This window comes from Elephas maximus, chromosome 23, assembly GCF_024166365.1.
Source record: "Elephas maximus indicus isolate mEleMax1 chromosome 23, mEleMax1 primary haplotype, whole genome shotgun sequence".
NCBI lineage: Eukaryota > Metazoa > Chordata > Mammalia > Proboscidea > Elephantidae > Elephas > Elephas maximus.
In genome coordinates, this window is record NC_064841.1 from 75,883,367 (window position 1) to 75,908,681 (window position 25,315).

Below are 25,315 nucleotides of genomic sequence, written 5' to 3' on the forward strand. Positions count from 1 at the left end.
CTGTGGGCCGGTTCTACTCTGTCCTATAGGATTGCTGTGAGTTGCAATGGTTTTTTGTTTGTTTGTTTTTTGCTTCTGTAAAGATTACAACTTGGACACCCTAAGGGGAAGCTCTGGTTTGTTCTATAAGGTCACTATGAGTCAGAATTGACTCAACAGCAATAGGCTTGGTTTGTTTTTTAATAAGTTACCAAAATATGTACATTCTAGCTCAGAAATGTATTTCAAATTTGGCCTCTCCTTTCCTTCAAAAAAATTAAGACATAAATAATGGACACAAAAGAAGTACTCATTGTTTCTGTGATAATGGTCAATACATTACTGTTCAAAGGATCAAGTGGTAAAATTCCATTATAAGTTGTAATAATAAAATTACCTGTCATATTTGTAAAGTTTTAAAATAAAGAAAATTTCCAAGACATGCCAGTGGTAAATGTGCGAGCAGAATGGCAATTCTGCTGCTACGCAGTTGTTTGTGTTGGCAGAAATAATTGTTAGAGCACAGAATATTTTTCAAAGGGAACTTTAGGAAAATCAATTGTCAATGCTTCAGCAGCACAACTAGGGTGTCATAAATGGTGTTGCCATATAATTTCTGCCATCAAAACAACTGCTAACTTAATTTCTTTTTGTGAAAATATCATTACCCATAAGGCATTGGAAACTGCTCAGTGGGCAAAATTCTCTGCTTTTGCAAACCGCCATGCATTTCCATGGCCATCCCACAATTAAATGTTCCACCCTATTTTTTTTTTTTTACTCATTAGGCAATTTATCACTTTGTGCTGTACCTGACATTGTGCACATAAAGTGTTTGGCTCTTCCACCTTGTCTTAGTTAAGACAGGGAGCAAAGGCCCTGAGAGCGGAGGGTGCCTGTTTGATAAATAGCGATTAGGCTGCTGTGGTTAGACGAGAAGCAAGTAAAAGAGAAACAGACTACACTTATAAGGGAGGTAATAGGGGGTTGAGTGTAGAACCTAGAGACTTAATAAGACAAGGAACAGGGGGGCTCCCAAATCTGCAAACAAAGTAACAAGAAATAGGCCAGGGCACAGAAACAGAGCCATTCCCCAGAACAGTGGGGCAGGGTATCTAAAAACAGCCCACAAACTTCTTTAAAGTTGCCTTTCAGAAGCAGCTGGAGAAGACCAGGCCCAGGGACATGCACAGAACATCCACCTGTGACCGCTGTGTGACCCTCCACCAGGGGCAGTGAGGGGCTACAGCCCCAGCTGAGGAATCGAATCTGGGGAGCGAGAGACTGGGCAGGCATGACACCCCATGATAAGTCCTGCTATGAATCCCAGAGGCCCCCGGGGCAGGAGCCATCTTGGAAAGCTGCTGTGAGTGCACCTTAGTTAACATATCCCCGCCTGGGCCTATGAATAAACATGAATCTTTTCTCGCCCAAGAACTTTTAAAAACTCAGGCCCGTCTTTTGTTCTGTGAGATGAGGGTATGTGTTGCTCTAGGCCCTCTTCCTCTCCCCTTGCAATAAAGCTTTGCTTGTGTGGAAAACTACCTGCCTTACCTGCTCATTCTTGACCAGCGAGAGGCAAGAACATTAGTTACCTAGCACTGCTATAAGCAGAAATACTACAAGCGGGTAGCTTTTAACATACAGAAATTTATTTTCTCACAGTTTAGGAGGCTAGAAGTCCGAATTTAGGGTGCTGACTCTACGGGTAGGCTTTCTCTCTCTGATGGCTCTAGAGGAAGGTCCTTGTCCCTTCTGAGCTTCTGCTCCTAGGCAATGTTCATGTGGCTTGGCATCTCTCTCCCCCATCTCTGCTTGTCTGCCTTGCTCGTTTAATCTCTTTTATATCTCAAAAGAGATTGACTTAAAAGACACCCTACACTAATCCTGTCTCATTAACATAACAAAGACAACCCATTCCCAAATGGGATTATAACCACAGATATAAGGTTAGGATTTACAACACGTATTTTGAGGGAACACAATTCAATCCGTAACACTCCTTATTCTGCAACATTATTAACGTTCCCATTTAATGTTCCTAAAACCATCCTTGATCTAGCAACCCATTTTATTGACATCAATTTGGATTTGCTACAAATAGATTTTTACAACCTGATGTAAATTGGCCCCTGTTGGCTCTACAACATTGAAAAAACAAAAACAAAACCTAGACCCTCTCGTTAATTAAGACAGCATTTGACATTTTTTGTGGGTATCTTGAACAAATTGACAGTTGCCCTTTCATCGAGCTATCAGTAATCTTATTACATGCATTACAGCGTACTGAATAATCTGAGAAAATGGTAATTTCATTCTGAGGTCTTGCAATATTTTGTTCTTGACATCACATTTTCTTTCTTTTTCAATTGGCAGCCTTTTTTACCTAAAGCTCTGGAACATGTTGAAATATTTTATATTCTAATTTTTAACAATTTCAAAAATTAAGATTACTTGCTGATGAAAAAGCATAGTCTCATCTTCTTAATATTTCTCCAGTAAGTAAAATATGTCTAACCATAAATTTCATTTTTTTCTATGTTCTTCAATCTGTTTTGAGGTTTATCAGCAACTCTTCCACAAAGTATTGCAAACCTAAAGTGATTTCTAATGTATTTTACTTCAGTGTGGTTTAAAAAAACATATAGAAATTCTTCACATTTTAATTACACTTCTGCACTATAGAACATTAGAAAATTCACCTTACTTTTTATTTAATTATAAAAATAATGAGTTTTTAAAATTCACAATTCTATCTTTAAATTTTCTGGTGTTTTCTGTTATAAATTTTTAAACTACACATTTAACTGAGCCCTGGTGGTGCAGTGGTTAAGAGCTTGGCTATGAGCCAAAGAGGTCAAGAGTTCAAACTCACCAGTCCCTCCTTGGAAACCCTACGGGACAGTCCCACTGTGTTCTACAGGGTAGCTATGAGTCAAAATAGATTTGAGAGCAACAAATACACACTTTTAACTCTGTTGCTTTAGGTTATATCATTTTAATCACTCTTTTAATGTTATATAAGGTTTATATTGTTGTTGTTGTGTGCTGTTGAGTCAATTCCAACTCAAAGGGACCCTATAAGACAAAGTAGAACTGCCCCATAGCATTTCCTAGGCTGTAATCTTTATGGAAGCAGATTGCCAGGTCTTTTCTCGCGTGGAGAAGCTGGTGAGTTTGAACTGTGGACCTTTTGAGTAGCAGCCAAGTTCTTAACCATTGCTCCACCAGGGCTCCTCAAGGTTTATATAAGTTTGTAACAATTACATTCTACTCTGTAATCCTCAGTAAATTTTTCACACTTTATCTAAATGATTGTCTTAAAACTAAAACACTATAAACAGTATTTACACTATTACAAAACCAAACCCGTTGCTTTTGAGTCAGTTCTGCCTCATAACGACCCTACGGAACAGCGAAGAGCTGCCCCATAGGGTTTCCAAGGCTGTAATCTCTAGAGAAGCAGACTACCGCATCTTTCTTCTGCGGAGCAGCTGGTAGATTCGAACTGCCGACCTTTCGATTAGCAGCCAAGCACTTAACGACTGTGCCACCAGGGCTCCTTAGAAACAACACCAGGTCGTTATAAGGAGCAGCTGGTGGATTTGAACTGCAGAAATGAGTACTATGACTGGACTCTTGGAACATAAAATATCCTCATAACATCCTCACTAAACCAGTGCCACTTGACAGCGAATGGCCCATTTATCAGACTTTGCAGGGGGGGGGGGCGGGGAGGGCTTTGACTTAATTTAATTGATGTTTCGTTTGCTGGTTGTTTACAGTTTGTTAGCTTTTATTTTTTGTTTTTGAATCATACTCAGCTCTCACTATTTCCTATATTCTTTAATTCCTGTTTCAGATTGCTGGAATACATTCTTACATAAGTTTTTACATACAGGATGTGTGGGCAGAAAATTTCCTGAGTGTTGGTGTGTGTAAAAAAATGTTTTTATTTTGTCCTAACTCTTGGTTGGATATTGGCTCAAAATATAATTCTAGATTCAAAATTGTTTTCTTCAGAACTTTGCTAGACAGTCTCCTACTCCAGGCGCTTTATGTTTTGGCTTCATTATTTAGTGCTGCTATAACAGAAATACCACAAGTGGATGGTAAACTTTAACAAAGAGAAATTTATTCTCTCAGAGTCATCAGTTTTCCCCTGGGCTAGGAGCTTCTCTGTGCAAGCACCCTCCACATTCTGCTCCCAGCACTGCTTTCTTGGTGGTATGAGGTCCCCCTGGCTCTCTGTTCATTCCTCTCTTTTATATCTCAAAAGAGATCGATTTAAGACACAACCTAATCTTGTACATTGAGTCCTGCCTCATTAACATAAAAAACATAACTGCCCTTAATTCCACCTCATTAACTTCATAGAGGTAGGATTTATAACACATAGGAAAATCATATCAGATGACAAAATGGTGGACAATCACACAATACTGGGAATCATGGCCTAGCCAAACTGACACACATTTTGAGGGGACACAACTCAATCCATGATAGTGGTGTTTGTTCATGGGCACTCTCACACATAGCCGGTCAGAGTTAATATTTGTACAAACTTTCTGGGAAGAAAATTAACAATACGAATCTAAAGTCTATGGAATACACGTGCCCTGGGACCTCATAATTCCATTTCTAAAACACACTTGTTATTGCCTGTGCCGAGAATATTTTTCTTCCAGAATCTGCCCTTACTTCCTTCATATGGTCATTTAAAAGTGATGTCTAATTGAGGCCTTGCCTGGACACCGTATCTAGCACTGCAGCTTCCCGCCCACCCTCGACATTTCATATTTCCCTTGGCTGCTTCGGAGCCCTGGTGGTGCAGCGGTTAAGAGCTAGGGCTGCTAACCAAAAGTTCAGCAGTTCGAATACACCAGCCAGTCCTTGGAAACCTTGTCTACTCCGTCCCATAGGGTCTCTATGAGTCGGAATCGACTCCATGGCAACAGCTGGTGGTGGTGATTAGCTGCTTTATTTTCTTCCTGTAAGCACTTAATACCATCTTACATTCAATGTATCTTACGTATTCATCTTGGTTGTTGTTGGTCTTCTCCCACTAGAACGTAAGCTTCGTAACAACAGAATTTTTGCCTGGAACAGTGCTTGGCACATAGAAAACACTGAATAACATTTGTTGAATGAACAAGTAAATTGTGAAGCTACTGCCCTCTTGTCTTCTAGCGTCCTGTATAAAGTCAGAAGTCCGGTGTCAGAGTGATTTTAGTTCATCTTTAGATAACGTGGTATACGTTTTTTTACTTGTTTATTTTATTTGTCTTCTATTCACTCTGTAAAATTTTAGGGTTAGCATTTCATCCTTGCTCTTTTACATTTCCATTAGACGTTTGAAAGAAGACTTTCGTAAGTTATTCAGCCTGGCCATTTCAGTCTGAAAACTTGAGCCTTTTTCAACTAAAGGACATTTTTTTTCCTCTTATTACTTTGGTCCACTCTCCCTCCCAACCCTCGTGAACTTTATCCTCACCTCTGAAACCCCTGAATCTCTTCTCCAACTCTTCAATATTTTTAAAAAATTTCTCTATTTTTATTTTATGATCTGAATATATTTCCAAAATTATTTTCTAGATCAAAGCTGAGTCATTAGCCAAATCCATCCTATCATTAGCCCACCCTAAAATTCTTAATTCAAATAAGCATATTTAATAATCATTGTCTTTAATTCTTTGACAGCTCCTCTTTCAAAACAACTTATTCATGTTTTATGAAGGCAGTATCCTCTAATCACCCTTTGAGCACTAATTAAAATTTTTTTAATTCTTTTCTGTTCTGTGAATTATGTGTGCTTCCTTCAGCAGTTGTTCTCCTTGATTATCTTGTTCTTTTTTATGCTCTTGAATATTTTCAAATATCTGGTGATCCTTTTTTTTTCTTATTATTTTGAATGAAGGACTGTGCTGTTTAGCTCATACACATTTCTTTCGCGGTTGTATTGACTTGTATTTCTAACAGGTCTCTTCCGTGGCTGCCTGAATACTCTGTCTAAATCCTGGCAGGTAAGTTTCTTTGAAGAATTTATACAAAAAAAAATAGCCAAACCCATTGCCATAGAGTTGATTCCAACTCACAGTGACCCTATAGGACTGAGTAGGGCTGCCCCACAGGGTTTCCGAGCAGCAGCTGGTAGATTAGAGCTGCTGACCTTTTGGTTAGCAGCCAAACACTCAGCCACTTTGCCACCAGGGCTCCGAAGAATGTATAGGTAGGTGTTATCGTTGTTAGCTGCCACTGAGTTGGCCTCTGTTCTTCTGGTGACCTCACGCACAATGGGATTGGGCTGTTGTGATTTATAGAGTTTTCATTGACTAATTTTCAGAAGTAGATTGTTAGGCTTTTCTTAGTTGATCTTAATCTGGAAGCTCCACTGAAACCTGCCCAGCATCATAGCAACACGCAAGCCTCCAATGACAGATGGGTAATGGCTGGCATAAGGAGCCTTGACTGGGAATCGAAACCAGGTCTTCCAGGTGGAAGCAGAGAATTCTACCACTGAGCCACCAATGGCCTCATAATTACCAAATTACCAGGAAGGTCAAGAATTTCACAATGGCCACTGTAAGAAAAACTACTCTGGGAGATAACAGTTGAGTATAATTTCATTATACTTTTTTCTCAGGTCCCTTTAAACCAACACGAAGCCCTTTGTAGATATGGATTCTGTTTTCTTTAGGAAGCAGTCCTTAGACTTTAGCCTGAGGTTTTAAAAAGAAAGTCTTAAAGATCAGCTGTATTATGTAAGGAGCCCTGATGGTGGAGTGGTTAAGTGTTCAGTTGCTAACGAAAAAAGGTTGGCAGTTTGAATCCACCAGCTGCTCCTTGGAAACCCTATGGGACAGTTCTACCCTGTCCTAAAGGGCCATTATGCTTTGGAATCGACTCAATGGCAAGGGGTTTCAGGGTTTTGGTGCTACATAAAATATTTTTTAACTAATTTCTTGAAGTTGTAAAGGATTTCATTTTACTTGGATCTACAATCAATGCCCATGGAGGCAGCAGTCAAGAAATCAAATGACTCATTGCATTGCGCAAATCTGCTGCAAAAGATTTCTTTAAAGTGTTACAAAGCAAAGATGTCACTTTAAGGACTAAGGTACACCTGACTCAAGCAAGCACAAACAGAGAAAGATTGATGCCACTTGGAGATCACACCAAGGAACCAGAAGAAAAGCTGAAAGAGACAAGGACCTTTCCCCGAGCCAACACAGAGAGCCTTCCCCCACAGCCGGAGCCCTGAATCCAGACTTCTAGCCTCCTAGACTCGACTCGAGGGCACTGGGTGGGTAGATTGTGAGGAGATAAATTTCTGTCCCATAAAGCCACCCACTTGCAGTATTTTTGTTATAGCAGCACTAAAAACTAAGACAAGTACTTAGTCGAGTCATAGAATTACAATTACTAACATCACTTGATTCCCAGGTGAACTCGGAGTAGATTATTTAAAAAAAGTAAAAGCACACAATGTGTTTTGACTTTATGTTCAGATGATGTCCACCAAGAAGAAATCATAACAATGACAGCAGAAATATCTGAAGACCAAAAGAGAGCAAGAACTGTGGCTGCTAAGAGATGCAAAGCTATTCAAGAACTGATATCAAGAAATAAGTCTTCGAGCAGAACATCAGCCATGGAGAAATGGTGTCATTATCGAGCAAGTTATACCAATGTGTTTTTAAGAAATGGAATCATGGTTTTTACTTCTCAAGTTAGATATCAGATTTCAGGTACTTTTTAACAAGAAAAGCATGTTTATGAGAATTATAATTTTTCCCTCTGAAAAGTTGCTACCTCTTTTCCTCCTTCCTGGCAACCTTTCCTTAACCCACTAAATCGCTAATTATTTGCTTTGCTTCATCCGGTGAAAGACAGCTAACAGTATTTTTTTTTCTGTAGCCTAATATATTCATGTATTTCATCTGATGTTTGTCAATTGAACTACGAAAATTTTAAAGTGCAATTATTCTCCTTTAGATTGTGAGCTAAAAAGATTAATGTGATCAACTTTGGATGACTCTTCATTTGAGTAAGATTTAGAAACACATACTCATAACACAATGAGGTGCATAAGGCTTGAGATTCATTTTTAGAAATCCCAGAAGGGCCCTTCTTATTCAAATCAGCGACCCCTGAACTCTTTTACACCCATTTTAAGCATAAGACACCAAATGTAAGTCATTTTTCCCTAGTCTGCCAGGGAGTCAAGAAAACCTTCCAAGCTTTTAGTCTTAGCCCAGTAAAATACAACATCTTTTCACCCCTAACTTTACCTACTTTTAAAAAAGGTATAAATCTAATTAAAACAAAGGAAAAGAACAAAAGCCAAGATGGGACCATTGTTCAGGGTGAGATAACAGGGAAGGAAGTCCTTAGCAGATATTTGAAATAAATGTATTGGATTCTTTTCTTTATCATCTTTTGTTGTGGTAAAATACGTATAACAAAAACAATTGCCATTTTAATCATTTGTAAGTGTACAATTCAGAGACATTCGTTAAATTCACATTGTTGGGCAGCTATCACTTCTATTTCCAAAACATTTCATCGCTCCAACCAGAAACTCTATGTCCGTGAAGCAATAACTCCCAAATCCTCCTCCCCCAGCCCCTGGTTACCTCTAATCTCCTTTCTGTCTCTATGAATTTGTCTAGCCTATGATTTTTTTCTGATTAGATAAATTCACCTGTATTTTTTAGAAATATGAGGACAAAAATGATCTTGGTGATATTTTGATTGTGAAAAAAAAAACAAAATAAGATTTGAACTATAAATCCCTGCTTACTTAAGAATAAGCACAAATATTCTAGGGCCTTTACAGTACTCTGATGGAAGACAATTGTCTTAAAGCACTATGGACTTGGCCGTCTTCAGTAGAAGCTAAATTTTGAGAAATCCTTGTTCAAAGACCAAAAAGACACAAAGGAAAAAATAATATTGTACCTTTGGGGCCCTGCTAACTGCTTAAAATGCCCCAGAAAACCAGCATTTTCTCTGACCTGCCTCCCCCCATGCATGCAATCCCCTGTGGCTCCCACCTTTGTCTTCACCCTTGACAACTCAACTCAAAGAAGCCCAGTCGGACCCTGAAATGATTGTGGGCGAGAATAAATGATGCAGAAAACCACAGGCCTGCCGTGATCTGCCATGCAGAAAAGTCAGGAGACCAGGCTCTAATCTTCACCTGAATTCAGGTAGGATTTACACCACCCTGACAGGGCGAATTTACTTCAGTAACTTTCCCCCATTTTTCATTCTGTTGCTGCTGTCTTCTTGTATGCTTTAAAAAAGAATTGTTAGTATTTTAGAAGATGGCAAGAAAAGAATCCTCCAGGACAGGCTCTCTCCAACCCTACAGATTCAAGGCAAACCTTTGGAAAGGTCCAATACATCTCCGCACGCTTGGTCCACTGCTGAAGTCCAAAATTCTACGGTGCACCAAAACTGGCTGGGTTGTAGGGAAAGAAGGCTGCTTCGAAGCCCCTGATGTGTCTCCCACAGACCTGGGCTTTCTCCTTCAACCCTGACATTCCATAAAACCCCACTCCTCAGCTTTTCTTCTCTATGGTCCCTCGTGGCTCCTGAAGAGGAGAATGGGCACTACAAGCTCCACCACATTTTGTTCCAAGCGAGGCCTCACAGACTGTAAAAGATATGATTGTATGCATTTAAATAATGGGAGGGCCAATTCTGTAAAAAATGTATCAAAAAGGCATGATTTGTAAATCCTACATGATTTATAGAAAGTGCAGCCCCTGGTGGTGCAAAGGGTAATGCGCTCAGCTGCTAACCGAAAGTTGGAGGTTTGAGTCCACTCAGAGGCGTGAAAGAATGGCCTGGCGATCTACTTCTGAAAGATCACAGCCACTGAAGACCCTGTGGAGCACGGTTTACTCTGACATGCATAGGGTCACCATGAGTCGAAATCCACTTCATGGCAACTGCTTTTCGTTTGGTTGGTTGGTTTTTGTTGATGTTATTTTTGTTGCATAGAAAGTAGCCAAGAAATAGGCACTTTTAACACACGTCTAGAAAGAAGAATTTCAAATGCTGAGACTGAGTAGACTAGACAGAGTGCGCTCACCTGAACAGAGGCCAAGGTATCTAAAAGTGTGTTTACTTTTGTGTTTGTAAGAGTTGCTCACCATTCATTGGCAGTCATCAATTGGTAGGTACAGAAAAATTAGAAAGAATGTAAAGATATTGATTGTGCTAATTTAAATAATAATAATCTCTTTTCCATCTGATAGCTCATAAGGCTTCATAGCAGAATTTATATTGAAACTTCTGGAAAAATTAGAATCTTAATAAACTAAAGAGGAGCCCTGGTGGCCCAATGATTAAAGCTCTCAGCTGCTAACCGAAAGGCTAGCAGTTCAAACCCACCAGCCACAACATGGAGGAAAGATGTGGCAGTCTACTTCCATAAAGAGTTACAGCCTTGGAAATTTTATGGGGTAGTTCTACTCTGTGTTGTCGGGTTGCTGAGTCGGAATCAACTCAAAGGCAGTGAGGTTGTTTTTTTTTTTTTTTAAATAGATTAAAATAAATCACTTCTAAGTGGCATGTGGCATGGTGGTTAAGAGCTACGGCTGCTAACCAAAAGATCAGCAGCTCAAATCCTCCAGGCGCTCCTTGGAAACTCTATGGGGGCAGTTCTACTCTGTCCTGTAGGGTCGCTATGAGTTGGAATCAACTCGACAGCAGTGGGTATGGGTTAAGTGGAGTATTAGGAAACTTTACTTAAGTTGTTTAAATTCCTTTTTTTCCCCCTGTTCACCATGACAGATTCTGATGCCTAAGGACCTCAAACTCTGTGCCGTTGTCATGACAGAAGGAAACAAACATTTATCAAAACTACCACACTATCTACTCCCATTGCTTGCAGAGCACTCAGTAGAAGATGAATACACTTCAGTCTACTTCTGAGGGAGTTTATTTATTTCTCTAAGTCTGGTCAGCAGTTAACTACATTTTTATGATCATACTTTATAGTTTAATCGTGAATGTCCCAGAGATAATTTATTATTAAATTTCATATGTAACAGGGGTGAACTGTAGGTCTAATTTTTAGAAATTCTCCCCCTCCACCTTTTGTTGTTGTTGTTGTTGTTAAACAAATAGCACCTATTAACTTGGCTAGAAAATAAAAAATGAACCAAAACAAAAAAGGGAATCAAAATCAAAATCTCACCATCCAGAGAGAATTACTATCAACATTTTGTATCCAGCCAACATATAAACACTATGTTAAGTGTTTTAGGCACGCTGTTGCATTTATTGCTCAGAAAAAGCCCATGGATAGGACTTGTTGTCCACTTACAAATGAGGAGAATAGATCTCAGGCGGCTTTATAACAGGACTTTAGGACCCAGCACTGTCTCACTAGCTCCACTGTCCCTGTGGACTGTGGCCTCATTGACTTCACCCCATCCTCTTCTGTGGTCTCTTCTGCACCACCAAGGAATAGCCAGGGACTACCACTTCCTGGTGGCAACCCTGGTGGCACAATGGTTAAGTGCTTGGCTGCTAACCGAAAGTTTGGTGATCAAACCCACCAGTGGCTTTGCAGGAGAAACACCTGGCAATCAGCTCCCTTAAAGATCACAACCAAGAAAATCAGTGGAGCAGTTCTACTCTGCCACATGGGGTCTCCATGACTTGAAGTCAACTCAACTGGCACACTACAACAACACGTTTCCTAGAATCTCCTTCCCCATTTGGTTCCAGGTTAGAGCGTATGAAAGCAAAGCCCTTGAGTGAGATTTCAAAAGACAGGCCCTCATTCTCTGGAGGCAGTTGCAGACAGACACGGTTTCAGCTTCTAGACTGAAATCTAACTGACACAGTACCCAGTACAAAGTCATTCGGTAGATCCTTTGCCTTTTGGCCCCTCCCAGAGGTGTGTCCTGGGCCAAAAGCTGCAATCAGAATGCTCCAGGACATCAGCAGAGACAGGGAAAAATAGAGAAGCGATTGGAGCAGAGAAATGTGTGGAAAGGAAGGTTAGACGTGCAGGATCTGAACTCACTAAGGACCTAGAGTTGCCAGGCCAGTGGCTGAGACGGGACTTTACAGACATTATCTCATTTGGTCCTCATAGTAAGCAATATAATCCCATTTTATGACGGAAAAGCTGTGAGTATATACAACTAACTCAAGGCCATTCAGCTAATAAATGTCGGAGCTAAGATGCAAGCCTAACGCTCCCTGCCTTCAAAAGCCATGCTCCTTGGACCCCAGGAAGCTGCCCTTACAGAGAGAGGCCTGATGGTTATCATTGTCCGGAGACCAAGCAAGATGGCTACAGAGTTTTAGGGTAAAATTTGAGGGGGTGGAGGACGTGCCTGAGAAAATCAATTGGCCGAAAAAAAAAGTAAAGGGAAGAATTCAAGCCTGTATAGGAGACATTTGTCGGTGATAAAAAAAAAAAAAAATCTATGCCATTGAATCGATTTCGACTCATAGCAACCCTATAGGGCAGAGTAGAACTGCCCCATAGGGTTGGTTCCCAAGGAGCGACTGGTGGATTCGAACTGCAAACCTTTTGGTTAGCAGGCATAGCACCTAACCACCGTGCCACCAGGGTTTCCATTGTTTGTGATAAGGTGTTCCAAATCAGCATCTAAAGCCAGCACCAGAAGCAATATGAACTAGGTGTCTGGTGATGAGGTCCCTAACACAAATATTCCACCTGTCTAAGGGTGAGATGGATTGACACAGTGGCTGCAACAATGGGCTCAAGCGTAACCATGATTTAAGGATGGCGCAGGACCAGGCAGTGTTTTGTTCTGTGGTACACAGTGTCACTAGGAGTCAGAACCGACTCGACGGCACCTAACAACAACAACAAGGGTGAGTCAGCCCTTTTCTAAGATTTGCCTTGAGTATGAGTAGGAGAGACTTACACAGTTAATACCTACAAATCTATGAAGCATCTGACCAGAGCAGTACCAGAGTAAGGCACTGCTGAAGATACGGCTGAGCCTATGGGTGTGTTGGAGCCCTGGTGACTCAGTGGTTAAGAGTTACAGCTGCTAACCAAAACATTGGCAGTTCAAATCCCCCAGCCACTCCTTGGAAACCCCATAGGACAGTTCTACTCTGTCCTATAGGGTTACCATGAGTTGGAATCGACTGGGCAGCATGGGGGTTTTGGTTTTTTGCTTAACGCAGTATTAAGGCTTACTGTTTCCTACAGTTTCCCTGCCTTTGAACATCTATTTACCTGTATTTTACCATCCCCATTTTTGCAGTCCTGTAGTAACTTGAGTCTTTTTACCTGTAAAACTAGCTTCTTACCATCGCTTGATGCCTCACCGTTTACTGTCTCCCGGCTAAAACATTTCTGTTCATTCTTCCCCTAAGACCTTAAGGCAGCAGTGGGACATTTCTGCTAGCGGACTGAATCGATCTACCAATAAATGGAACAGGTAATGACAGGAAGTTAATTTCTACAGTTGGGAAAAGACAACTGGATGTTAAAAGTCTATCTTGCCAGTATCCTAAAGACACAAGAAGGGGATGAACTCCAATATGCCCTGTGTTGACAGTGCGCACCTTTGGATACATGTCAACGTAAGTCCCTGTATGTCCATCTGCTCTGATATTCATTTGTCTCTGGTTCTCCCTCTACGTTTCTGTTTTGTTTTGTTTTGTTTTGTTTTGTTTTGTTTTGTTTTGTTTTGTTTAATGGCTCCATTTCTCTTTTTCGCACTTCTCCTTTTCCTTTTAGCTGGTCAAAGTACATAACCGGAGTATATATTTTTTATTAATTTTAACTTGGTCTTTGCTCCCTTTTCTTAAATGTTTGATGACTAGAATGCTTAAATTGCTTTTTAAAAAAATCAACCAAAAAGTATACGCAGCACTAATTGATGTTTCTTGTAGTGTCTTCAATAGTAAAGAAGCTTCCCTGTCCTTGCCTGTTGGCCCATGATGAAGACAGAGTGGTCCATTACAATTTTGGTTCAGCGCAATCTAATTCAAACATGCCTCTCCAAAGAACAGCCTCCTGATGGCACTCCAGGGCATCAGGTCTTCTAGCAAATAAGAGAATTGATACCATCATCCAAGTAACGTGAGAGAATACAGACGCTCTGACTTTGTGTTGAAAATGGAAGGAAATCCAAAGAATCCTAGTGTCTGATGTTGTGATCTATCTAGGAAGAGATTTTAGAGATCGGTACGGAGAAACAGTTATCACTTCCGGTAGATAGTACCAAAACAAATAAATAAACCTATTTATAGGATACCCTGAGGCCATTGGCACTGCTGAAATCTCGAAAATCAGTAAATTTCCTTGTGCGTATATGTCTTCCAAGAATCTCACTTTAAATAGATTCATAGACAAAAATTCACAGAGATTCACCTGGTAATAGCTGCTAAAGTATTTGGCCTTCATTAATAATTTAAAATAAGGCTTTCAAATAGAAATTTAAATCTGTGAAAAATGATGTTCATATGCCACAAAGGAGAATGGAAACTTCATTTCACTTTAGTTTTTAACTTCTGTTTAGCAGAAAATTTTATGTGAGCCCGTGACTCTCAGACTGTGGTGGCTGTTAATGAGTACACTGTACATTCATGCCACACCACAGGCATGTGGCAGCTTTTAAGAACATCTGTTTTTACTCAAAAATACAGAGGAAAGGAGCAATTAATCCAAAGGACTAACAGACCACACGCACCACAGCCTACATGACCCAGAGGTGAGAAGAACTAAATGGTGCCCGACTATTTCCACTGACCGCTCTGACTGGGATCACAACAGAGGGTCCCAGACAGAGCAGGAGAAATATGTAAAACAAGAAACCAAATTTATAAACGACAACAACAACAAAAGGCCAGACTTACTGACCTGATAGACTAGAGGAACCGCCTGGACTCTGACCCTAAGACATCGCTCTGACTTGGAACTGCAGCCATTTTTGATGTCTTAGTTAGCCAGTGCTGCTAAAGCAGAAATACCACAAGTGGATGGCTTTAACAAACAGAAATTTATTCTCTCACAGTCTGGAAGGCTAGAAGTCTGAATTCAGGGCACCAACTCCAGGGAAGACTTTATCTCTCTGTTGGCTCTGGGGGAAAGTCCTTGTCATCAATCTTCCCCTGGGCTGGGAGCTTCTCAGTGCAGGGACCCTGAATCAAAAGGGAGTGCTTTGTTCCTGGCACTACTTTCTTGGTGGTATGAGGTCCCCTGTCTCTCTGCTCATTTTTCTCCTTTATATCTCAAAAGAGATTGACTCAAGATACAACCTAATCCTATCGAATAAGTCTTGCCTCATTAACATAACTGACTCTAATCCTGCCTCATTAACAGCATAGAGGCAGTATTTACAACACAGAGAAAAATCACGTCAGATGATAAAATGGTGGACAATCACACAAGACTGGGAATCATGGCCTAGCCAAGTTGACACATATTTTTGGGGGACACAATTCAATCCATAATACCCAGAAACCACCTTCCAGCCAAACAATAAACAGGCCTATAAAATAAATTACACCCAAAAAGAACGTGCTCCATAGAACAAGTAAATGAAGCCAAAAGGGCAACATTTACCCAAAAGTAAAGATGAGAAGGCAGAAAGGGGTAGGAAAAACAGATGTAAGGTAACGGGAACCCAGAGCAGAAATGGGGAGAGTGCTGATGGCAACCAATGCCATGGAACACTTTGTGTACAATTTGTTGAATGAGAAACTACTTTGCTCTGTAAATTTTCACCCAAAACACAGTAAGAATTTTTTTTTAAAAAAAAAGACAATAATGAATTGTATACTTTAAAGGGGTGAACTGTATAGTATGTGAATTATAACTCAGTTTTTAGTCTTTTTTAAAGCTATTATAATTTTTAAAAATACTTGGGAAAAACTTGATTTTATATTTTAGCCACCTGGATATATTATAGGAGCCCTGGTGGTACAGTGGTTAAGAGCTCAGCTGCTAACCAAAAGGTCAGCAGTTCAAATCCACCTGCCGCTGCTTGGAAACCCTACGCAGCAGTTCTGCTCTGACCTATAGGTTTGCTATGAGTTGGAATTGACTCAACAGCACCAGGTATGGTGTTTTGGGTTTTTGGATATATTATGGAACATAATACATCATTAACATTAAAAGATAAAACATAAGGTTTCAAATAAACTCTCTGTTTTTTGCAGGACACTTCAGGTAGCACCAGGAGTTCTTACCATGCTCCTTCACCTCTGCCATTAGGGCTGTTGGGTGGAAAAGTCTGAAGACTTTCATTTTGGGGACTGTACTGCCTACTCCTCTCTTTCTAGTATAGATACCAATTTTCTTGCCCTACCTTAAACTTCATAAATTTTTATCCAGTTACTGTTTATGTATCTTCGTGTTGCAGTCAAGTTGATTCTGACTCATAGCAACCCTATAGGACAGAGTAGCGCTGCCTTGTAGGGTTTCCAAGGGCATAAATCTTTATGGAAGCAGACTGTCACATCTTCCTCCCTCGGAGTGGCTGGTGGGTTTGAAACACTGACTTTTAGGTCAGCAGACACGCACTTAGCCACTGCACTACCAGGGCTCCTTTTTCTATCTCTACCTTATAACAAAACCACCGACTTTCTGAACTGGGAGAGATTTTGAGATCCATCGCCTGATGCCTTCACTTACAGGTAGAGAAACAGACCTGAGAGATGAAGTGGCTCTGTCCAGACCACAGAGGTAGTTATGTGTCAGGAACAATGGTGTCAGAAACAAAATATGCTAATCCCCATGCCTCTCAAAAGTTAGTTCTCTTGGAGTGTTTCCAGAAACTCTAAAATGCTGCCTTAACGCATAAAAAATCTATATATATTCCACCCACATTTAGAGTATATATCAAAGAAATGGGAGTACGTATGGTCATATTAATAGTGCACCAGCTACCTTAGAAAATTTCCCAGAAAAAGAGCTTTCACATAGATAAATAATTCCTCTCCCCTGAAGAAGCCTGGATGGACTAGCAGAACAGTATCAAACGTGCTTTTAAGAAGATTCCTGATTCAAGAGCCAAGTCAGAGGATTTGATGTATATTATCAGTTGGTTCCCTCAAGGACCAGAGACCCAAGTTTGCATCTTTGGGTCTGCCAAAATGGACACTCTTTGTCATTTAGCCTTTCATTCAGTAAGTACAATCTAGAGAGAGCTTTATCTCTGTCTTTGGAAAGCAACAGAGCCTCAGTTTCTGACCCCTTGGCTGGGGCCCCAGTGGTCTGTACACCGACAATCTAGATTCCCACTCTCCTGCCAGTGGGGTTTCAGCATTTTGGCACTCCAACACAAGACACCCTTCCAAAGCATGATGTCGAGAGGTGAGTCCTTTTTCATAGCCACTGCTAATACTATAATGAAAGGCAACTCAATCTGGGGCACCAGCATTAGGTTATAAATTTTAATAGCTGACTCTTGATTGGCCACATATGGATTAGACATTTCATAGATTTTTCCAAGGAGAATTCATTTGCTCCTTCACTCTGCACAGTTCTGGATTTTTTTTTTTTTTTTGCCCTTGCTATCATGCCCAGGAGAGTTGACTAACAATAATTTAAATGGTTACTTATATTGTGGGATTACCACGCAGTATTTGTGCTTTCCATTAAAGAAAATTAGGCTGAATCCTAAAATGAGACAATAAAAATATACTGACCATCATTTCATTTCTGTCAACATGGATACTTACGTTTAAGCGTAGCACAAAAACAGTTCCCTGGAAGAAAAATTAATTTCCTTTTTCATTTATAATGCTAGTGATTAGTAGATTCTAAATGCATAGGAAAAATTTCGTTAAAATCGTACAGTAACTGTAAAGGAATGCACTATATAGAATTGATAAAATGCACAAATATGGGTAGGAGTTCCATCAAGGTGGTAAAATAAGGATTTTTTTGTTTGCTTCCATTTCCCAAATGCAAACTTATTAAATAAATAAAAAAGTAAATATGAATTGTTATAACGTTATTCTTATACTTGTTTTTTTGAAGAATTTGTTCATTTCTCCTATTTTCACTAATATTGACATACGGAGACCTACCACAGTAAAAAGATAGAACACCAAAGACACAGAGAACGTCCTAAGTGGTCAGGGAGAAAATATGCCCGTAGAGCAATAATAATCAGACAGACTGCTTACTTTTCAAAAGTAACATTGGAAACCAGCCAACAGTAGAAATATATCTTCAATATTCGGAATAAAAATAAGTATAAATCCAGAACTTTGAAAAAATGCACTTAGAACTTGAGAGCTCAAACAAGCAACACATAAGTAAGGATAGAGATTTGAAAAGCACAACTAAAAGCTTGATCTAATGAACAAGGACAACAAACATTACACTCAAAAACTAAAGAATGCATATTCTTTCTGAATATGCAAGGAATATTTAAGGCCTGAGCCAAAAAGTAAGACTCAACAAATTTGAGAGAATCAGCATTTTATAGACCACGTCTAACAAAAATTCAAAGAAGTTAGAAATCAAGGGTAAATGATAACATTCCTTTATGGATTGAATTATGTTCCCCCAAATGGATTTTTTGAAATCCTAACCCTATAAACAGAAGTCTCTGGGTGGTGCCAAGGGTTAATTAAGCTCAACTACTAGCCAAAAAGTTGGCAGTTCAAACCTACCCAGAGGCACTTCAGAAGACAGGCCCAGCTATTTGCTTCTGGAAGTTCACAGTCAAAATAAGGTCACAGCCAAAACCTTATGGAGCAGTTCTATTTCACACTCATGGGGTTGCCATGAGTCAGAATCAATTTGATGGCAACGAACAACAACCCTGTGAATGTGACCTTGTTTGGAAATAGGATCTTTGAAGATCTTACCAGTTAAGTTACATGCAAGGCCATACTGAATAGGGTGAGTCCTAATCCAGTATGACTGGTGCCCTTATGAAAGAGACACAGACAGACACAGAGGGAAGACCACTACGTGACAATGGAAACAGATTGCAGCTGCAAGCCAAAGAACATAGAGGCCACCAGAAGCTGGGAGAGTACAAGAATTTTCCCCTAAAGATTTCCAGGAAAGCATGGCCCCGCTGACACCCTAAATTCCAACTTCTAGCCTCCAGGCTTGGGAGACAATAAATTTATGTCATTTTTAATTCACCCATTTTGTGGTACGTTAGCAGCCTAACGTTTAACCACTGTACCACCGGGGCTCCGTGGAAGTCCTAGAGAACTAATAAAAATTGTAAATAATTCATGGGTCAAAGGATAAATCATAGTAAAAATATTTAGGACTAAGTGATAGTGAGAATATTGATCATATAAACTTGGAGAACGCAGTAAGACAATAACTGTAGGGAAATCTGCAACCCTTAAAACATATTATTAAAAAAGGCAAGCAAAAAGAAATTAGATAAACATCCAAGGTATCAAGGTAGAAAGGAACAAGGAAAATTTAAACAAAGCAGAGGGAAAAAGATAATAAAGATAGGTCACTTTTAGTTGGAATTGACTCAACGACAATGGGTTTGGGTTTTTTTCCTCTTTTTTTTTTTTTTGTTTGTTTTTTTGAAATAAATGAAAGAGGAATATAGAAATAGAAAGGATTGAAGTAGACAAAAGATGATTCTTTAGAATGACAAATAAAAGTGACAAACCCTTGACAAAATCAACCAGTAAAAAAAGAGAAGCCACAAGTAAACAATATTACCTGTGAAAAGGAGGTCTTAAGTATAGTTGAAGGAGATATTGTAAAAGTAGTAAGATTAAATTATAAACAATCATGCCAATATGTTTGAAAACAGGAAAAAGCAGACAAATTCCTAGAAAGATATAAATCACCAAAATTGACAGGAGAAATTTAAAAAATCAAAATTGTTATGTAACTATTAAATATATTGAATTAATCATTTTTGAAAAATCTCACAAAAATAAGCACCTGTTGCTCTTGCATTTTAAACATGAATTCTACCAAATATAAAAAATCCCACCCTGGCACAGACTCTTCTGGAGGATAGAAAAGAAGAAACTCTTCCCAGCTCATTCTATAATAATAATATACCATTGATAAAAACTTGACAATACAAGAAAAAATTTTATATCAATGAAAAAACACTAAACAAAATGTTACGATCTGCAAAAATCTAGCAATGCATAAAAATGATAATATTGCATAGCCAAATTGGTTTATTCCAGGAACGCAAGATGAATTTTATGAGTTTTGTGTTAGCAAATTCACTTACATGATTTATTGCTTTGATATATGAAAGGAAAGTACCCATATGATGACTGTAATAGATGTGGAAAGAAAACCCAAAAGCATTCTAATGATGTCTGCCTCTACTTCTTCTACTGAACATTTCACTGCAGGTTCTGGCCATTTAAATAAAAAAAAAGAAAATTTTTTTCTTTTTTATAAAGCAAGAAAAAAGAAATAAAGGACGTAAGGCTTGGAAGTAAAGAAACAAAAATAAACATATTCATTGAATATATCTATCTTTCTCCCTAAAACAAGGATTCTATGGTGCAATTATTAAAATTAATAAGAGAAATTGGCAAGGATATACTGACTTATATCAATTCACAAAAGTCCATTGCATTTCTATATACCAACAACAAGCTGAAATCTAATTTTTTAAAAGATACTATCTACGAGGTTTTTTTTTTATCTACAAGCGTGACAACAACAACGTTTCTAAGAATAAAAGTGACAAACATGTATGAGACCTTAACAAAGGAAATTCTAAAACTACGCTGAAAGATCGTATTAAAAAATTGATCCAACTAAATGGAGAGACACGCCATACTTATGGTTAACCAAACCAAACCGGTTACTGTCAAGTTGATTCAGACTCATAGAGACCCTATAGGACAGAGTAGAACTGCCCCATATGGTTTCCAAGGCTTTAATCTTTATGGAAGCAGACTGCCACATCTTTCTCCTGGGGAGGGATTGGTGGTTCGAAACGGTGAACTTTCAGTTAGCAGCCGAGCACTTAACCCATGCACCTTCAGGGTTATGGTTATTTATGGTTAGGGAGACTCAATACTGGAACTGCATCGACTCCTTCCCAAATTAATTCATAGAATTAGTCCAATTCTAATTTTAAAAAATACTTTGCTGTCAATTCGGACTCATAACAATGCTATAGGACAGAGCAGAACTGCTCCATAGGGTTTCCAAGGCGCAGCTGGTGGATACAAACTGGTGACCTTTTGGTTAGCAGCCAAGCTCTTAACCAATGCACCAATTGTAGTAAAAGTCCCAATTAATTTTTCATGAGATTTAACAACATGATTCTAAAGCGTAATGGAACGGCAAATAGCAAAGGTGCTCTTGAAAAAAAATGTGAGAGGACTCATGCTACTACCCAATGACACACATATTAGAATAATTAAGACAGTGTAGTACTGGAATATGAGTAGATAAACAGAACAACGGAACAAAGAGAGAGCTTAAGTTGACCCATAATCATTGGAACCACGATTTACTTTTTTTTTTTCCACTCTAGATTTATGGGGAAATTTAGACTTTCCATTACTTTTAATACATGAAAGTAAATCCTTACTTTACACCATGCACACAAAACATGTCATTCCTTACAGGCCACGTTTTTCACATGAAAGGCAGATTTTAAAACTCTAATATAAAATATATGTATATAGCAGAACCGACACCAGATTATAGAGAGTTCAGAGAAGATGACATGGCAGTTGTTAGGAGTCATAGCCTAGATTGTAATCCTGGCTTTGCCACTTAATAGATGACTGGTCTTTAACAAGTTACTTCATTTCCCCATACCTGTTTTCTCATCCGTAATAATGGGGTGGTACTAGCACTGACTCCTAGAGTTTTGTAGAGCTTAAATGAGATAGTTTCTGCGTAGTGCTTACCACAGCACTCAGTATATGGTACACGTGCAATTAATGTTGACATCTGGATAGCTGTGAACAAACGATGGAGTTAGAGCCATCTTATCAAGAGAAATCATGATAAACCAAAACCAGTTGCCATCAAGTCCATTCTGACTCATCGTGACCCCACATGTTGCACAGTAGGAGCTCTCCACAGGGTTTTCAAGGCTGGCTGTCTTTAATTATTTGATTTCTTAGGAAGGACTAATAGATTCATATTGTGTCCTTCCAGGGGGAAGAACTAGTGCTAAGGAAGACAAATTTCTGAATAAAAAAGAAAGTCTTAACTATTACTAATTTCTGAGGCTTTGAACCGAGTAGAACTGGCTCAGTCATGGCCAACGAAGCGAAACCAGAACAGACCTGAATTTTTACTACTTGGGTGATCCGTAACAAAAACCAGAAAGGGAAAAATTACGGGTCGAGGCCCTGGAATGGGAGACTTGGAAGAGGTGTAGTAAACCCCTTCCGGAGCCTGATGCATGAGACTGGATCATTGGCAGGAGTGTGGAGAGCAACACACATTCAAAGTGGCATGGTCAGTAGTCATCTTTGAGTGAGCCACAACTATTTCTGATTCTGCTCAAAATCCAATGGGCAAGAGATTTGGTTGCTTTGCTTTTTTCCTTGTTTTCTAAGAGGCAGGTTAGGTTTCTAGCAGGGCTTCTATCTGTAACTTTTCGCGTTCAGGTTACCCTTCTAGTTCACCCAATTTTTAAAAATTCAGGTCTGTTCCAGTTTCATGTTCTCAGCCATGACTGAACCAGGAAGAACCCATTCGAAGTCCTGCTAATTTCTCCATGAGCGAAATCAGAAAACCATGCATTGTTAGTGGTAGATGGGACCTTAAATATCATCTAGTAGGAACTGAAAATGTCTTATTATATACATACTTACCACAATAAAACGAATATCTAGTAGTGTTACCGGGATAAAGTTCTTGCCTCTCACTAGTCAAGTATGAGCAGGTAAGGCACGTGGTTTTCCACAAGAGCAAAGCTTTATTGAAGAGGCTTGCAGGCAGATACGAGGAGGGTCTAGAACAACGCTTCCTCTCATCTCATAGAACAAAAGACAGCAGGAGTTTTCAAAAGTTCTTGAGGGGGAAAGATTTACGCTTATTCATAGACACAGGAGGGGATATGTTAACTAAGGTGTGCGCTTAGTAGCTTTCCAAGATGACTCCTGTCCTGGAGGCCTTTGGGATTCGTAGCAGGACTTATTATGGGGTGTCGCACCTGCATAGTCTCTCACTCCCGGGTTCGATTCCCCGGCTGGGGCTGTAGCACCTCACTGCCCCTGGTGTAAGGTCACACAGTGGTCACAGGTGAATGTTCTGCGCGTGTCCTTGGGGCTGGTCTTCTCCAGCTGCTTCTGAAAGGCAACTTTAAAGAAGTTTGTGGCTATTTTTAGATACCCTGCCCCATTGTTCTGGGGAATGCCTTTGTTTCCGGGCCCTGGCCCGTTTCTTGTTACTTTGTTTACAGATTTGGGGGCTGCTCTGTTCCCTGTCTTACTAAGTGTCTAGGTTCTCCACCCAACCCCCTCTATTATCTCCCTAATAGTATAGTCCATTTCTCTTTTACTTGCTTCTCCTCTAACCACACCAGTCTCTTCGCACCCTCCGCTCTCAGGGCCTTTGCTTCCTGTCTCAGTAGGATGATTTCAAGATTATATTGTTTAGAGAGTATTTCCTTCTAATAAAAGCTTATAAGCCATAATAATTGCTAAATTTTTATAAACTTTTACTGTGTGTCAGGAGTATTCTGCATATATCATTTATCCCTACAATTACGTTATATAGCGATTAGCATTATTACGCCCATTTTACAGATAAGAAAACTGAGTTCATATTGTTAGTAAGTGGCAAACTTGGAAAAAGCCCAATAGTAAAACAGATAAGCCTGGATTACGCTGATCTAAGCACATATGGGAACCTTCAGCCTTTCTCCATTTTCTTTTCTCTGTACGCACCCCGCTCCCAACTTTTCAACCATCCCTGAAGGATTTCCAGCACGCAACTTTAAAATCTATTCTTCAAGCTGACAAGGGATACAATGGAACCCCCGTGAGCAGTAAATGGTAGAGGCAGGAGGCCAACCATCCTGGAGCTCTAGCTTCCCATCAGGATCCCTGACAAAATAGTGAGCAGTGGCTGGAGAAGGTGTCTTAGTTATTGCCAAGGATTGAATTATATCTCCCAAAAAATGTGTGTATCAATTTGGTGGGCCATGATTCCCGGTATTGTGTAATTTTCCTAACCCAACAAATATGTTGTAAATCCTGCCTCTATGATGTTAATGAGGTGGGATGACCAACAGTTGTGTTCCTGAGGCAAGACTCAGTCTACAAGATTGGACTATTTCTTGAGGCAATCTCTTTTGAGATATAAAAAAGAGAGACAGGGGACCTCATACCACCAAGAAAGCAGTGCCAGGAGCAGAGCATGTCCTTTGGACCCAGGGTTCCTGGGCAGAGAAGCTTCTAGTCTGGGGGAAGATTGATGAGAGGGCCAACAGAGAGAGAAAGCCTTCCCCTGGAGCTGATGCCCTGAATTTGAACTTTTAGCCCACTTTACTGTGAGGAAATAAACTTCTCTTCGTTAAAGCCATCCACTTGTGGTATTTCTGTTACAGCAGCACTAGATGACTAAGACGGTTATCTAGTGCTGCTGTAATAAAAATACCACAAGTAGATGCCTTTAGCAAAGAGAAATTTATTCTCTCACAGCCAAGGAGGCTAGAAGTCTGAATTCAGGGTGCCAACTCCAGGGGAAAGCTCTTTCTCTTTGTCAGCTCTGGGGGAAGGTCCTTGTCATCAATCTTCCCCTAGTCAAGGAGCTTCTCAGCACAGAACCCTGGGTCCAAAGGATGCACTATTCTCCTGGCTTTTATTTCTTGGTGGTATGAGGTCCCCCTGTCTCTCTGCTCCCCTCTCTCTTTTATATCTCAAAAGAGATTGACATAAAACAGGACCAATCCTATAGATTGATTCCTGCCTCATTAACATAACTGCCTCTAATTCTGCCTCATTAACATCATAGAGGCAGGATCTACAACATGTAGGAAAATCACATCAGATGACAAAATGGTGGGCAATCACACAATACTGGGAATCATGGCCTAGCAAAATTGACACACATTTTCGGGGGGGACATAATTCAGTCCATAAGAGAAACCAAAGGAGATGTTAAGTAAAATCCCTTCAAAACCAAAGCTCTGTGATTCTCCAGCAATAGAGATGATGTCCTGTCTCCCCACTTTTTAAAAAACCCTCTTCAAACTGTAGCACTAGAGTACAGGCACAACGGTGCTTATGATTTATTTCCACCATGTTTTTTCTTCCTAAAACAGTCTTCATCTACTCACATCATGGCCTAAAAATGTGCAGATATAACTTGTGATCTGCAGCAAGGATATTTTGTTTGTCCCAGTGAGTCCTCTGGCTCCCCACA

The 25,315-nt window shown here is 39.8% G+C and overlaps 1 long non-coding RNA gene across 1 annotated transcript; it reads right to left on the reverse strand.

Moving 5' to 3' along the window:
* Positions 1 to 9,499: 9,499 nt before the first annotated feature.
* LOC126066438 (uncharacterized) lies at positions 9,500 to 23,079 on the reverse strand. Its single transcript, XR_007515086.1, has 3 exons — positions 22,759 to 23,079; positions 21,749 to 21,891; positions 9,500 to 9,640 (listed from the first exon to the last, which is right to left on the reverse strand). It is a non-coding gene; the product is annotated as an uncharacterized LOC126066438 (long non-coding RNA).
* Positions 23,080 to 25,315: the final 2,236 nt, after the last annotated feature.